Source organism: Cetorhinus maximus, unplaced genomic scaffold (genome assembly GCF_964194155.1).
Source record: "Cetorhinus maximus unplaced genomic scaffold, sCetMax3.hap1.1 HAP1_SCAFFOLD_373, whole genome shotgun sequence".
Taxonomy (NCBI): domain Eukaryota; kingdom Metazoa; phylum Chordata; class Chondrichthyes; order Lamniformes; family Cetorhinidae; genus Cetorhinus; species Cetorhinus maximus.
Window position 1 is genome coordinate 52,501 of NW_027596319.1, and position 12,500 is coordinate 65,000.

Consider the following 12,500-nt stretch of genomic DNA (forward strand, 5'->3'; position numbering starts at 1 on the left):
AAAACGCCATTTTGCCATTTTCTCATCGGGACTTCCGAGGGGAACTCATTAACGAGCTCCAGGAGTGGTATGCCAGAAATTGCAACTTGACCCGTCGCCGGGCACACCCGCTACTCTCTGCGGGAATACCCCCACCGGGTGCCGGGTAAAGGCCTCGGATCTGACCTCATGGACTTCCGTCTGCGCACGGATTTTGCTCTCGCGGGCCCAAGAGCCACTTTCCACGGCCTACCAACGCAATCCGAAGTGCATTGGCCAACCATTACAACGGGAAACACTTTGCCTCTCCGCCAGAGACTAAGTCCAATTGGTTAACCATTTCTCAGGAAAACACTTTGACTCTCTGCCAGAGACTAAGTCCAATTGGTTAACCATTTCTCATGGCCGCAATTTGCCTGCTGTTCACAGACGAAGTCCAATTGGTTAACCATTTCTCAGGAAAACACTTTGCCTCTCTGCCAGAGACTAAGTCCAATTGGTTAACCATTTCTCAGGAAAACGCTTTGCCTCTCTGCCAGAGACTAAGTCCAATTGGTTAACCATTTCTCTTGAAAACACTTTGCCTCTCTGCCAGAGACTAAGTCCAATTGGTTATCCATTTCTCGTGAAAACACTTTGCCTCTCTGCCAGAGACTAAGTCCAATTGGTTAACCATTTCTCGTGAATACACTTTGTCTCTCTGCCAGAGACTAAGTCCAATTGGTTAACCATTTCTCGTGAAAACACTTTGTCTCTCCGCCAGAGACTAAGTCCAATTGGTTAATCATTTCTCAAGGCCACAATTTGCCTGCCGTTCAGAGACCAAGTCCAATTGGTTAACCATTTCTCTTGAAAACACTTTGCCTCTCTGCCAGAGACTAAGTCCAATTGGTTAACCATTTCTCGTGAAAACACTTTGTCTCTCCTCCAGAGACTAAGTCCAATTGGTTAATCATTTCTCAAGGCCACAATTTGCCTGCCGTTCAGAGACCAAGTCCAATTGGTTAACCATTTCTCTTGAAAACACTTTGCCTCTCTGCCAGAGACTAAGTCCAATTGGTTAACCATTTCTCTTGAAAACACTTTGTCTCTCCGCCAGAGACTAAGTCCAATTGGTTAACCATTTCTCGTGAAAACACTTTGCCTCTCTGCCAGAGACTAAGTCCAATTGGTTAACCAATTCTCGTGAAAACACTTTGCCTCTCTGCCAGAGACTAAGTCCAATTGGTTATCCATTTCTCTTGAAAACACTTTGTCTCTCCGCCAGAGACTAAGTCCAATTGGTTAACCATTTCTCGTGAAAACACTTTGCCTCTCTGCCAGAGACTAAGTCCAATTGGTTAACCATTTCTCGTGAAAACACTTTGCCTCTCTGCCAGAGACTAAGTCCAATTGGTTAACCATTTCTCGTGAAAATACTTGGTCTCTCCGCCAGAGACTAAGTCCAATTGGTTAATCATTTCTCAAGGCCACAATTTGCCTGCCGTTCAGAGAAAAAGTCCAATTGGTTAACCATTTCTCTTGAAAACACTTTGCCTCTCTGCCAGAGACTAAGTCCAATTGGTTAACCATTTCTCTTGAAAACACTTTGTCTCTCCGCCAGAGACTAAGTCCAATTGGTTAACCATTTCTCTTGAAAACACTTTGCCTCTCTGCCAGAGACTAAGTCCAATTGGTTAACCATTTCTCAGGGGCTCACCGAGGGCAATCTGTAACGTCTCGCGGGCCCGGGGGCCCCTTTGCACGGCCTGCCAATGCAATCCGAGCCGCACTGTCCTTCGTTTGGTTAACCATTTCTCAGGGGCACACCGAGGGCACCCTGCATTGTCTCGCGGGCCCGGAGGCCACTTTGCACGGCCTGCCAACGCAATGCGAGGTGCTTCGCCCTTGGCCGCCTTCCCGGCCGGCTTCGGGACGTTTCGGGGGCTCTCACCGGGGCAAATCCGGTCCCCCGGGCGATTAGGAGGCCTCCCCGGGCAGGCCCGGGCTTCAGGCCGCCGCTTTTCCATCCCGGCCGAAAGAGGCGAAAAATGCCGAAAATGGCCAAAAATGGCCGCCGGCAGGGCCTCTCGGTCGGTTTGGCGGCAGCCTGGGTCGGTCCCTGCAGACCTGGAGGCTCGAGAAGGTTTTTGGCGATGTCGACCGATTCTCGATTTGCCACCTCCTACTATTCTGCAGGTACCCCGCCAACCTCCCCTGCCGACAATTCCAACCGTAAGGTCGGGCGGTAGTCCTACCGACGAAGAGGCCCCAAAGCCCGCAAAACGCCATTTTGCCCTTTCCTCATCGGGACTTCCGCGGGGAACTCATTAACCAGCTCCATGAGTGGCATGCCAGAAATTGCAACTTGACCCGTCGCCGGGCAGATTCGCTACTCTCTGCGGGAATACCCCCACCGGGTGCCGGGTAAAGGCCTCGGATCTGACCTCATGGACTTCCGTCTGTGCACGGATTTTGCTCTCGCGGGCCCAAGAGCCTCATTGCCCGGCCTGCCAATGCAACCCGAGGTCCATTGGCCTCATTGGTTAATTATTTCTCGAGAAAACACTTTGCCTCTCCGCCAGAGACTAAGTCCAATTGGTTAATCATTTCTCAAGGCCACAATTTGCCTGCCGTTCAGAGACTAAGTCCAATTGGTTAACCATTTCTCTTGAAAACACTTTGCCTCTCTGCCAGAGACTAAGTCCAATTGGTTAACCATTTCTCTTGAAAACACTTTGCCTCTCTGCCAGAGACTAAGTCCAATTGGTTAACCATTTCTCGTGAAAACACTTTGCCTCTCTGCCAGAGACTAAGTCCAATTGGTTATCCATTTCTCTGGAAAACACTTTGTCTCTCCGCCAGAGACTAAGTCCAACTGGTTAACCATTTCTCGTGAAAACACTTTGCCTCTCCGCCAGAGACTAAGTCCAATTGGTTAATCATTTCTCAAGGCCACAATTTGCCTGCCGTTCAGAGACCAAGTCCAATTGGTTAACCATTTCTCTTGAAAACACTTTGCCTCTCTGCCAGAGACGAAGTCCAATTGGTTAACCATTTCTCTTGAAAACACTTTGTCTCTCCGCCAGAGACTAAGTCCAATTGGTTAACCATTTCTCTGGAAAACACTTTGCCTCTCTGCCAGAGACTAAGTCCAATTGGTTAACCATTTCTCGTGAAAACACTTTGCCTCTCTGCCAGAGACTAAGTCCAATTGGTTATCCATTTCTCTTGAAAACACTTTGTCTCTCCGCCAGAGACTAAGTCCAATTGGTTAACCATTTCTCTTGAAAACACTTTGCCTCTCTGCCAGAAACTAAGTCCAATTGGTTAACCATTTCTCTGGAAAACACTTTGCCTCTCTGCCAGAGACTAAGTCCAATTGGTTAACCATTTCTCTTGAAAACACTTTGCCTCTCTGCCAGAGACTAAGTCCAATTGGTTAACCATTTCTCTTGAAAACACTTTGTCTCTCCGCCAGAGACTAAGTCCAATTGGTTAATCATTTCTCTTGAAAACACTTTGCCTCTCCGCCAGAGACTAAGTCCAATTGGTTAACCATTTCTCGTGAAAACACTTTGCCTCTCTGCCAGAGACTAAGTCCAACTGGTTAACCATTTCTCTTGAAAACACTTTGCCTCTCTGCCAGAGACTAAGTCCAATTGGTTAACCATTTCTCGTGAAAACACTTTGTCTCTCCGCCAGAGACTAAGTCCAATTGGTTAACCATTTCTCGTGAAAACACTTTGCCTCTCTGCCAGAGACTAAGTCCAATTGGTTAACCATTTCTCAGGGGCTCACCGAGGGCAATCTGTAACGTCTCGCGGGCCCGGGGGCCCCTTTGCACGGCCTGCCAATGCAATCCGAGCCGCACTGTCCTTCGTTTGGTTAACCATTTCTCAGGGGCACACCGAGGGCACCCTGCATTGTCTCGCGGGCCCGGAGGCCACTTTGCACGGCCTGCCAACGCAATGCGAGGTGCTTCGCCCTTGGCCGCCTTCCCGGCCGGCTTCGGGACGTTTCGGGGGCTCTCACCGGGGCAAATCCGGTCCCCCGGGCGATTAGGAGGCCTCCCCGGGCAGGCCCGGGCTTCAGGCCGCCGCTTTTCCATCCCGGCCGAAAGAGGCGAAAAATGCCGAAAATGGCCAAAAATGGCCGCCGGCAGGGCCTCTCGGTCGGTTTGGCGGCAGCCTGGGTCGGTCCCTGCAGACCTGGAGGCTCGAGAAGGTTTTTGGCGATGTCGACCGATTCTCGATTTGCCACCTCCTACTATTCTGCAGGTACCCCGCCAACCTCCCCTGCCGACAATTCCAACCGTAAGGTCGGGCGGTAGTCCTACCGACGAAGAGGCCCCAAAGCCCGCAAAACGCCATTTTGCCCTTTCCTCATCGGGACTTCCGCGGGGAACTCATTAACCAGCTCCATGAGTGGCATGCCAGAAATTGCAACTTGACCCGTCGCCGGGCAGATTCGCTACTCTCTGCGGGAATACCCCCACCGGGTGCCGGGTAAAGGCCTCGGATCTGACCTCATGGACTTCCGTCTGTGCACGGATTTTGCTCTCGCGGGCCCAAGAGCCTCATTGCCCGGCCTGCCAATGCAACCCGAGGTCCATTGGCCTCATTGGTTAATTATTTCTCGAGAAAACACTTTGCCTCTCCGCCAGAGACTAAGTCCAATTGGTTAATCATTTCTCAAGGCCACAATTTGCCTGCCGTTCAGAGACTAAGTCCAATTGGTTAACCATTTCTCTTGAAAACACTTTGCCTCTCTGCCAGAGACTAAGTCCAATTGGTTAACCATTTCTCTTGAAAACACTTTGCCTCTCTGCCAGAGACTAAGTCCAATTGGTTAACCATTTCTCGTGAAAACACTTTGCCTCTCTGCCAGAGACTAAGTCCAATTGGTTATCCATTTCTCTGGAAAACACTTTGTCTCTCCGCCAGAGACTAAGTCCAACTGGTTAACCATTTCTCGTGAAAACACTTTGCCTCTCCGCCAGAGACTAAGTCCAATTGGTTAATCATTTCTCAAGGCCACAATTTGCCTGCCGTTCAGAGACCAAGTCCAATTGGTTAACCATTTCTCTTGAAAACACTTTGCCTCTCTGCCAGAGACGAAGTCCAATTGGTTAACCATTTCTCTTGAAAACACTTTGTCTCTCCGCCAGAGACTAAGTCCAATTGGTTAACCATTTCTCTGGAAAACACTTTGCCTCTCTGCCAGAGACTAAGTCCAATTGGTTAACCATTTCTCGTGAAAACACTTTGCCTCTCTGCCAGAGACTAAGTCCAATTGGTTATCCATTTCTCTTGAAAACACTTTGTCTCTCCGCCAGAGACTAAGTCCAATTGGTTAACCATTTCTCTTGAAAACACTTTGCCTCTCTGCCAGAAACTAAGTCCAATTGGTTAACCATTTCTCGTGAAAACACTTTGCCTCTCTGCCAGAGACTAAGTCCAATTGGTTATCCATTTCTCTTGAAAACACTTTGTCTCTCCGCCAGAGACTAAGTCCAATTGGTTAACCATTTCTCTTGAAAACACTTTGCCTCTCTGCCAGAGACTAAGTCCAATTGGTTAATCATTTCTCTTGAAAACACTTTGCCTCTCCGCCAGAGACTAAGTCCAATTGGTTAACCATTTCTCGTGAAAACACTTTGCCTCTCTGCCAGAGACTAAGTCCAATTGGTTAACCATTTCTCTTGAAAACACTTTGTCTCTCTGCCAGAGACTAAGTCCAATTGGTTAACCATTTCTCAGGGGCACACCGAGGGCAACCTGTAACGTCTCGCGGGCCCGGGGGCCCCTTTGCACGGCCTGCCAATGCAATCCGAGGCGCACTGTCCTTCGTTTGGTTAACCATTTCTCAGGGGCACACCGAGGGCACCCTGCATTGTCTCGCGGGCCCGGAGGCCACTTTGCACGGCCTGCCAATGCAATCCGAGGTCCTTCGCCCTTGGCCGCCTTCCCGGCCGGCTTCGGGACGTTTCGGGGGCTCTCACCGGGGCAAATCCGGTCCCCCGGGCGATTAGGAGGCCTCCCCGGGCAGGCCCGGGCTTCAGGCCGCCGCTTTTCCATCCCGGCCGAAAGAGGCGAAAAATGCCGAAAATGGCCAAAAATGGCCGCCGGCAGGGCCTCTCGGTCGGTTTGGCGGCAGCCTGGGTCGGTCCCTGCAGACCTGGAGGCTCGAGAAGGTTTTTGGCGATGTCGACCGATTCTCGATTTGCCACCTCCTACTATTCTGCAGGTACCCCGCCAACCTCCCCTGCCGACAATTCCAACCGTAAGGTCGGGCGGTAGTCCTACCGACGAAGAGGCCCCAAAGCCCGCAAAACGCCATTTTGCCCTTTCCTCATCGGGACTTCCGAGGGGAACTCATTAACCAGCTCCATGAGTGGCATGCCAGAAATTGCAACTTGACCCGTCGCCGGGCAGATTCGCTACTCTCTGCGGGAATACCCCCACCGGGTGCCGGGTAAAGGCCTCGGATCTGACCTCATGGACTTCCGTCTGTGCACGGATTTTGCTCTCGCGGGCCCAAGAGCCACATTGCCCGGCCTGCCAATGCAACCCGAGGTCCATTGGCCTCATTGGTTAATTATTTCTCGAGAAAACACTTTGCCTCTCTGCCAGAGACTAAGTCCAATTGGTTAACCATTTCTCAGGGGCACAGTTTGCCTGCCGTTCAGAGACTAAGTCCAATTGGTTAACCATTTCTCAGGAAAACACTTTGCCTCTCTGCCAGAGACTAAGTCCAATTGGTTAACCATTTCTCGTGAAAACACTTTGCCTCTCTGCCAGAGACTAAGTCCAATTGGTTAACCATTTCTCTTGAAAACACTTTGTCTCTCCGCCAGAGACTAAGTCCAATTGGTTAATCATTTCTCTTGAAAACACTTTGCCTCTCCGCCAGAGACTAAGTCCAATTGGTTAACCATTTCTCGTGAAAACACTTTGCCTCTCTGCCAGAGACTAAGTCCAATTGGTTAACCATTTCTCGTGAAAACACTTTGCCTCTCTGCCAGAGACGAAGTCCAATTGGTTAACCATTTCTCGTGAAAACACTTTGTCTCTCCGCCAGAGACTAAGTCCAATTGGTTAACCATTTCTCAGGGGCTCACCGAGGGCAATCTGTAACGTCTCGCGGGCCCGGGGGCCCCTTTGCACGGCCTGCCAATGCAATCCGAGGCGCACTGTCCTTCGTTTGGTTAACCATTTCTCAGGGGCACACCGAGGGCACCCTGCATTGTCTCGCGGGCCCGGAGGCCACTTTGCACGGCCTGCCAATGCAATCCGAGGTGCTTCGTCCTTGGCCGCCTTCCCGGCCGGCTTCGGGGCGTTTCCGGGGCTCTCACCGGGGCAAATCCGGTCCCCCGGGCGATTAGGAGGCCTCCCCGGGCAGGCCCGGGCTTCAGGCCGCCGCTTTTCCATCCCGGCCGAAAGAGGCGAAAAATGCCGAAAATGGCCAAAAATGGCCGCCGGCAGGGCCTGTCGGTCGGTTTGGCGGCAGCCTGGGTCGGTCCCTGCAGACCTGGAGGCTCGAGAAGGTTTTTGGCGATGTCGACCGATTCTCGATTTGCCACCTCCTACTATTCTGCAGGTACCCCGCCAACCTCCCCTGCCGACAATTCCAACCGTAAGGTCGGGCGGTAGTCCTACCGACGAAGAGGCCCCAAAGCCCGCAAAACGCCATTTTGCCCTTTCCTCATCGGGACTTCCGAGGGGAACTCATGAACCAGCTCCAGGAGTGGCATGCCAGAAATTGCAACTTGACCCGTCGCCGGGCGCACTCGCTGCTCTTTGCGGGAATACCCCCACCGGGCGCCGGGTAAGAGCCTCGGATCTGACCTCATGGGCTTCCGTCCTCGCACGGATTTTGCTCTCCCGGGCCCAGGGGCCACTTTCCCCGGCCTTGCGAAGGCAATCGGAGGTGCTTCGCCCTCGAAACCGCCTTCCCGGCCGGCTTCGGGACGTTTCCGGGGCAAATCCGGTCCCGCGGGCGAAGGGGAGCCTTCCCCGGGCACGCCCGGGCTTCAGGCCGCCGCTTTCCGTGACCTACCGAAAGACGCGAAAAATGCCGAAAATGGCCAAAAATGGCCGCCCGGCACGGCCTCGCGGTCGGTTTGGGGGCAGCCTGGGTCGGTCCCTGCAGACCTGGAGGCTCGAGAAGGCACTTGGCGATGTCGACCGATTCTCGATTTGCCACCTCCTACTATTCTGCAGGTACCCCGCCAACCTCCCCAGCCAACAAATCGCAAATGCCGATCGGCGGGTGACCGTCCGGTAGTCATGCCGACGAAGAGGCACCTAGGCCCCGCAAACGCTTCCAAATCCGACCCCATCCCGGACCGGTTCTTTTTTAAAAAAGGCTCCCAGGATTCCGGATTTTTTCCTGCCGCACTCGGGACCACCCGACGGACACGAAACCGGGAACCTTTCCCCGGTCCGACCCTCCTCGGCCCGGCCAGCCGACGCCGAAGCGGCCGACTGGTTAATGATTTCACCCTGCTCCGACGTGACGCGTTTTCCAACCGCGCATGCGCGGCTCTGCCACCCGAACCGCCCCCTCACGTGGGGGCTCTGGGTCCGCCCCCCGGCAGCCATTTCCTCCTGCCGGTCCGTTATTTTACGCCGTTTTTCGCCCTCCAGCCCTGCCGGAATGCTGCCTGCTCGCTGGTTAACCATTTCGCTCCCTGCACTTCGGCTTCTGCCCTGCTGGGGAAGCCCGCTGCTGCCTCTAACCGTACTCACGGGCGGGCGGCTCTCCTGCGCGGCCTCCGGCCACGCCCCCTCACCTGGTTTGCTGGGAACCCGCCCCCGGCAGCCTGTTACTCGTGCCGGTTCGGTCTTATCGGCCCTTTTTGCACCTTCCCTGCCTGCTGGCATGCTTCGGCTCACCGGTCAACCGGTTCCCCGTTCTCCACTTAGACTTTTGAGCTGCGGGGCTGGTCTGCCGCGAACTGCACCCGTATTACGGGGCGGGCGGCTCTACTGCCCGTACGGCTGCCCTGCCTGTTAACTGGTTAACCGTTTCCCCGTCCACTACTTCGTCCCTGGACCTGCCGGTGTGTTCTGCAGCTAACTGCACCCGTATTACGGGGCGGGACGCTCCGCTTACCGGCCGGCTGCCATGCCTGCTTAACTGGTCAACCATTTACTCACATATACTTAGCCCCTGGAGCTGCTGGGCTGGTCGGCGACCTAACTGCACCCTTGTTGCCGGGAGGTCGGCACTAATTGCCGGCCGGCCGGCTGCCCTGCCTGCTAACTGGTAAACCCTTTACCCACATGTACTTAGCCCCTGGATACTGATGGGCTGTTCTGCACCTAACTGCACCCTGATTAGCGGGCGGGCGGCTTTAATTGCCGGCCGGCTGCTCTGCCTGCTAACTGGTTAACCATTGACCCACATGTACTTAGCCCCTGGAAACAGAGGGGCTGTTCTGCACCTAACTGCACCCTTATTAGCGGGCGGACAGGCGGCCGGCTCTAATTACCGGCCGGCCGGCTGCCCTGCCTGCTAACTGGTTAACCATTTACCCACATGTACTTAGCCCCTGGAAACTGATGGGCTGTTCTGCACCTAACTGCACCCTTATTAGCGGGCGGACAGGCGGCCGGCTCTAATTACCGGCCGGCCGGCTGCCCTGCCTGCTAACTGGTTCACCATTTACCCACATGTCCTTAGCCCCTGGAAGCTGATGGGCTGTTCTGCACCTAACTGCACCCTTATTAGCGGGCGGGCGGCTGTAATTACCGGCCGGCTGCCCTGCCTGCTAACTGGTTAACCATTTACCCACATGTACTTAGCCCCTGGAAACTGATGGGCTGTCCTGCACCTAACTGCACCCTTATTAGCGGGCGGACAGGCGGCCGGCTCTAATTACCGGCCGGCCGGCTGCCCTGCCTTGCTAACTGGTTAACCATTTACCCACATGTACTTAGCCCCTGGAAACTGATGGGCTGTCCTGCACCTAACTGCACCCTTACTAGCGGGCGGGCGGCTGTAATTAGCGGCCGGCTGCCCTGCCTGCTAACTGGTTCATCATTTACCCACATGTACTTAGCCCCTGGAGCTGCTGGGCTGGTCGGCACCTAACTGCAGCCCTATGGCCGGGAGGTCGGCTCTAATTACCGGCCGGCCGGCTGCCCTGCCTGCTAACTGGTTAATCATTTACCCACATGTACTTAGCCCCTGGAGCTGCTGGGCTGGTCGGCACCTAACTGCACCCGTAATGGCCGGGAGGTCGGCTCTAATTACCGGCCGGCTGCCCTGCCTGCTAACTGGTTAACCATTTACCCACATGTACTTAGCCCCTGGAGCTGATGGGCTCTTCTGCACCGAACTGCACCCTGATTAGCGGGCGGGCGGCTCTAATTGCCGGCCGGCTGCCCTGCCTGCTAACTGGTTAACCATTTACCCGCATGTACTTAGCCCCTGGAGCTGCTGGGCTGGCCGGCACCTAACTGCACCCTTATCACCGGGCGGGCGGCTCTAATTACCGGCCGGCCGGCTGCCCTGCCTGCTAACTGGTTCACCATTTACCCACATGTACTTAGCCCCTGGAGCTGCTGGGCTGGCCGGCACCTAACTGCACCCTTATCACCGGGCGGGCGGCTCTAATTACCGGCCGGCCGGCTGCCCTGCCTGCTAACTGGTTAACCATTTACCCACATGTACTTAGCCCCTGGAAGCTGATGGGCTGTTCTGCACCTAACTGCACCCTGATTAGCGGGCGGGCGGCTGTAATTGCCGGCCGGCTGCATTGCCTGCTAACTGGTTAACCATTGACCCACATGTACTTAGCCCCTGGAAACAGAGGGGCTGTTCTGCACCTAACTGCACCCTTAATAGCGGGCGGACAGGCGGACGGCTCTAATTACCGGCCGGCCGGCTGCCCTGCCTGCTAACTGGTTAACCATTTACCCACATGTACTTAGCCCCTGGAAACTGATGGGCTGTTCTGCACCATACTGCACCCTTATTAGCGGGCGGACAGGCGGCCGGCTCTAATTACCGGCCGGCCGGCTGCCCTGCCTGCTAACTGGTTCACCATTTACCCACATGTCCTTAGCCCCTGGAAGCTGATGGGCTGTTCTGCACCTAACTGCACCCTTATTAGCGGGCGGGCGGGCGGCTCTAATTGCCGGCCGGCTGCTCTGCCTGCTAACTGGTTAACCATTGACCCACATGTACTTAGCCCCTGGAGCTGATGGGCTGTTCTGCACCTAACTGCACCTTGATTAGCGGGCGGGCGGCTCTAATTGCCGGCCGGCTGCTCTGCCTGCTAACTGGTTAACCATTTACCCACATGTACTTAGCCCCTGGAAAATGATGGGCTGTTCTGCACCTATCTGCACCCTGATTAGCGGGCGGGCGGCTCTAATTGCCGGCCGGCTGCTCTGCCTGCTGACTGGTTAACCATTTACCCACATGTACTTAGCCCCTGGAGCTGCTGGGCCTGTCGGCACCTAACTGCACCCTTATCACCGGGCGGGTGGCTCTATTTACCGGCCGGCTGCTCTGCCTGCTAACTGGTTAATCATTTACCCACATGTACTTAGCCCCAGGAGCTGCTGGGCTGGTCGGCACCTAACTGCAGCCCTATGGCCCGGCGGGCGGCCTCAATTACCGGCCGGCTTCCCTGCCTGCTAACTGGTTAACCATTTACCCACATGTACTTAGCCCCTGGAGCTGCTGGGCTGTTCGGCACCTAACTGCACCCGTATGGCCGGGAGGTCGGCTATAATTACCGGCCGGTTGCCCTGCCTGCTAACTGGTTAACCATTTACCCACATGTACTTAGCCCCTGGAGCTGCTGGGCTGTTCGGCACCTAACTGCACCCGTATGGCCGGGAGGTCGGCTATAATTACCGGCCGGTTGCCCTGCCTGCTAACTGGTTAATCATTTACCCACATGCACTTCGCCCCTGGAGCTGCTGGGCTGGTCGGCACCTAACTGCAGCCCTATGGCCGGGCGGGCGGCTCCAATTACCGGCCGGCTGCCCTGCCTGCTAACTGGTTAACCATTTACCCACACGTACTTAGCCCCTGGAGCTGCTGGGCTGGTCGGCACCTAACTGCACCCGTATGGCCGGGAGGTCGGCTCTAATTACCGGCCGGCCGGCTGCCCTGCCTGCTAACTGGTTAACCGTTTACCCACCCGTACTTAGCCCCTGGAGCTGCTGGGCTGGTCGGCACCTAACTGCACCCTTATCACCGGGCGGGCCGCTCTCATTGCCGGCCGGCTGCCCTGCCTGCTAACTGGTTAACCATTTCACCTTCTGCACTTTGCCTACCTTACCCTTCGCCGAACCCTAACCCTGGCCCTAACACACGCTCTAAACCCTGCACTTAAACGTAACCCTAACCCTAACACTCGCCCTAACTCAAACCCTAACCCTAACCCTAACCCTACCCTTAAACCTTACCCTAACCCTTTGCCCGTCCCCGACCCCAACACTAACCCTATTCCCTCACCTTCTCCCCGTCACCGACCCCCAACCCCGACCCCAACACTAACACTCACCATGCAGGCT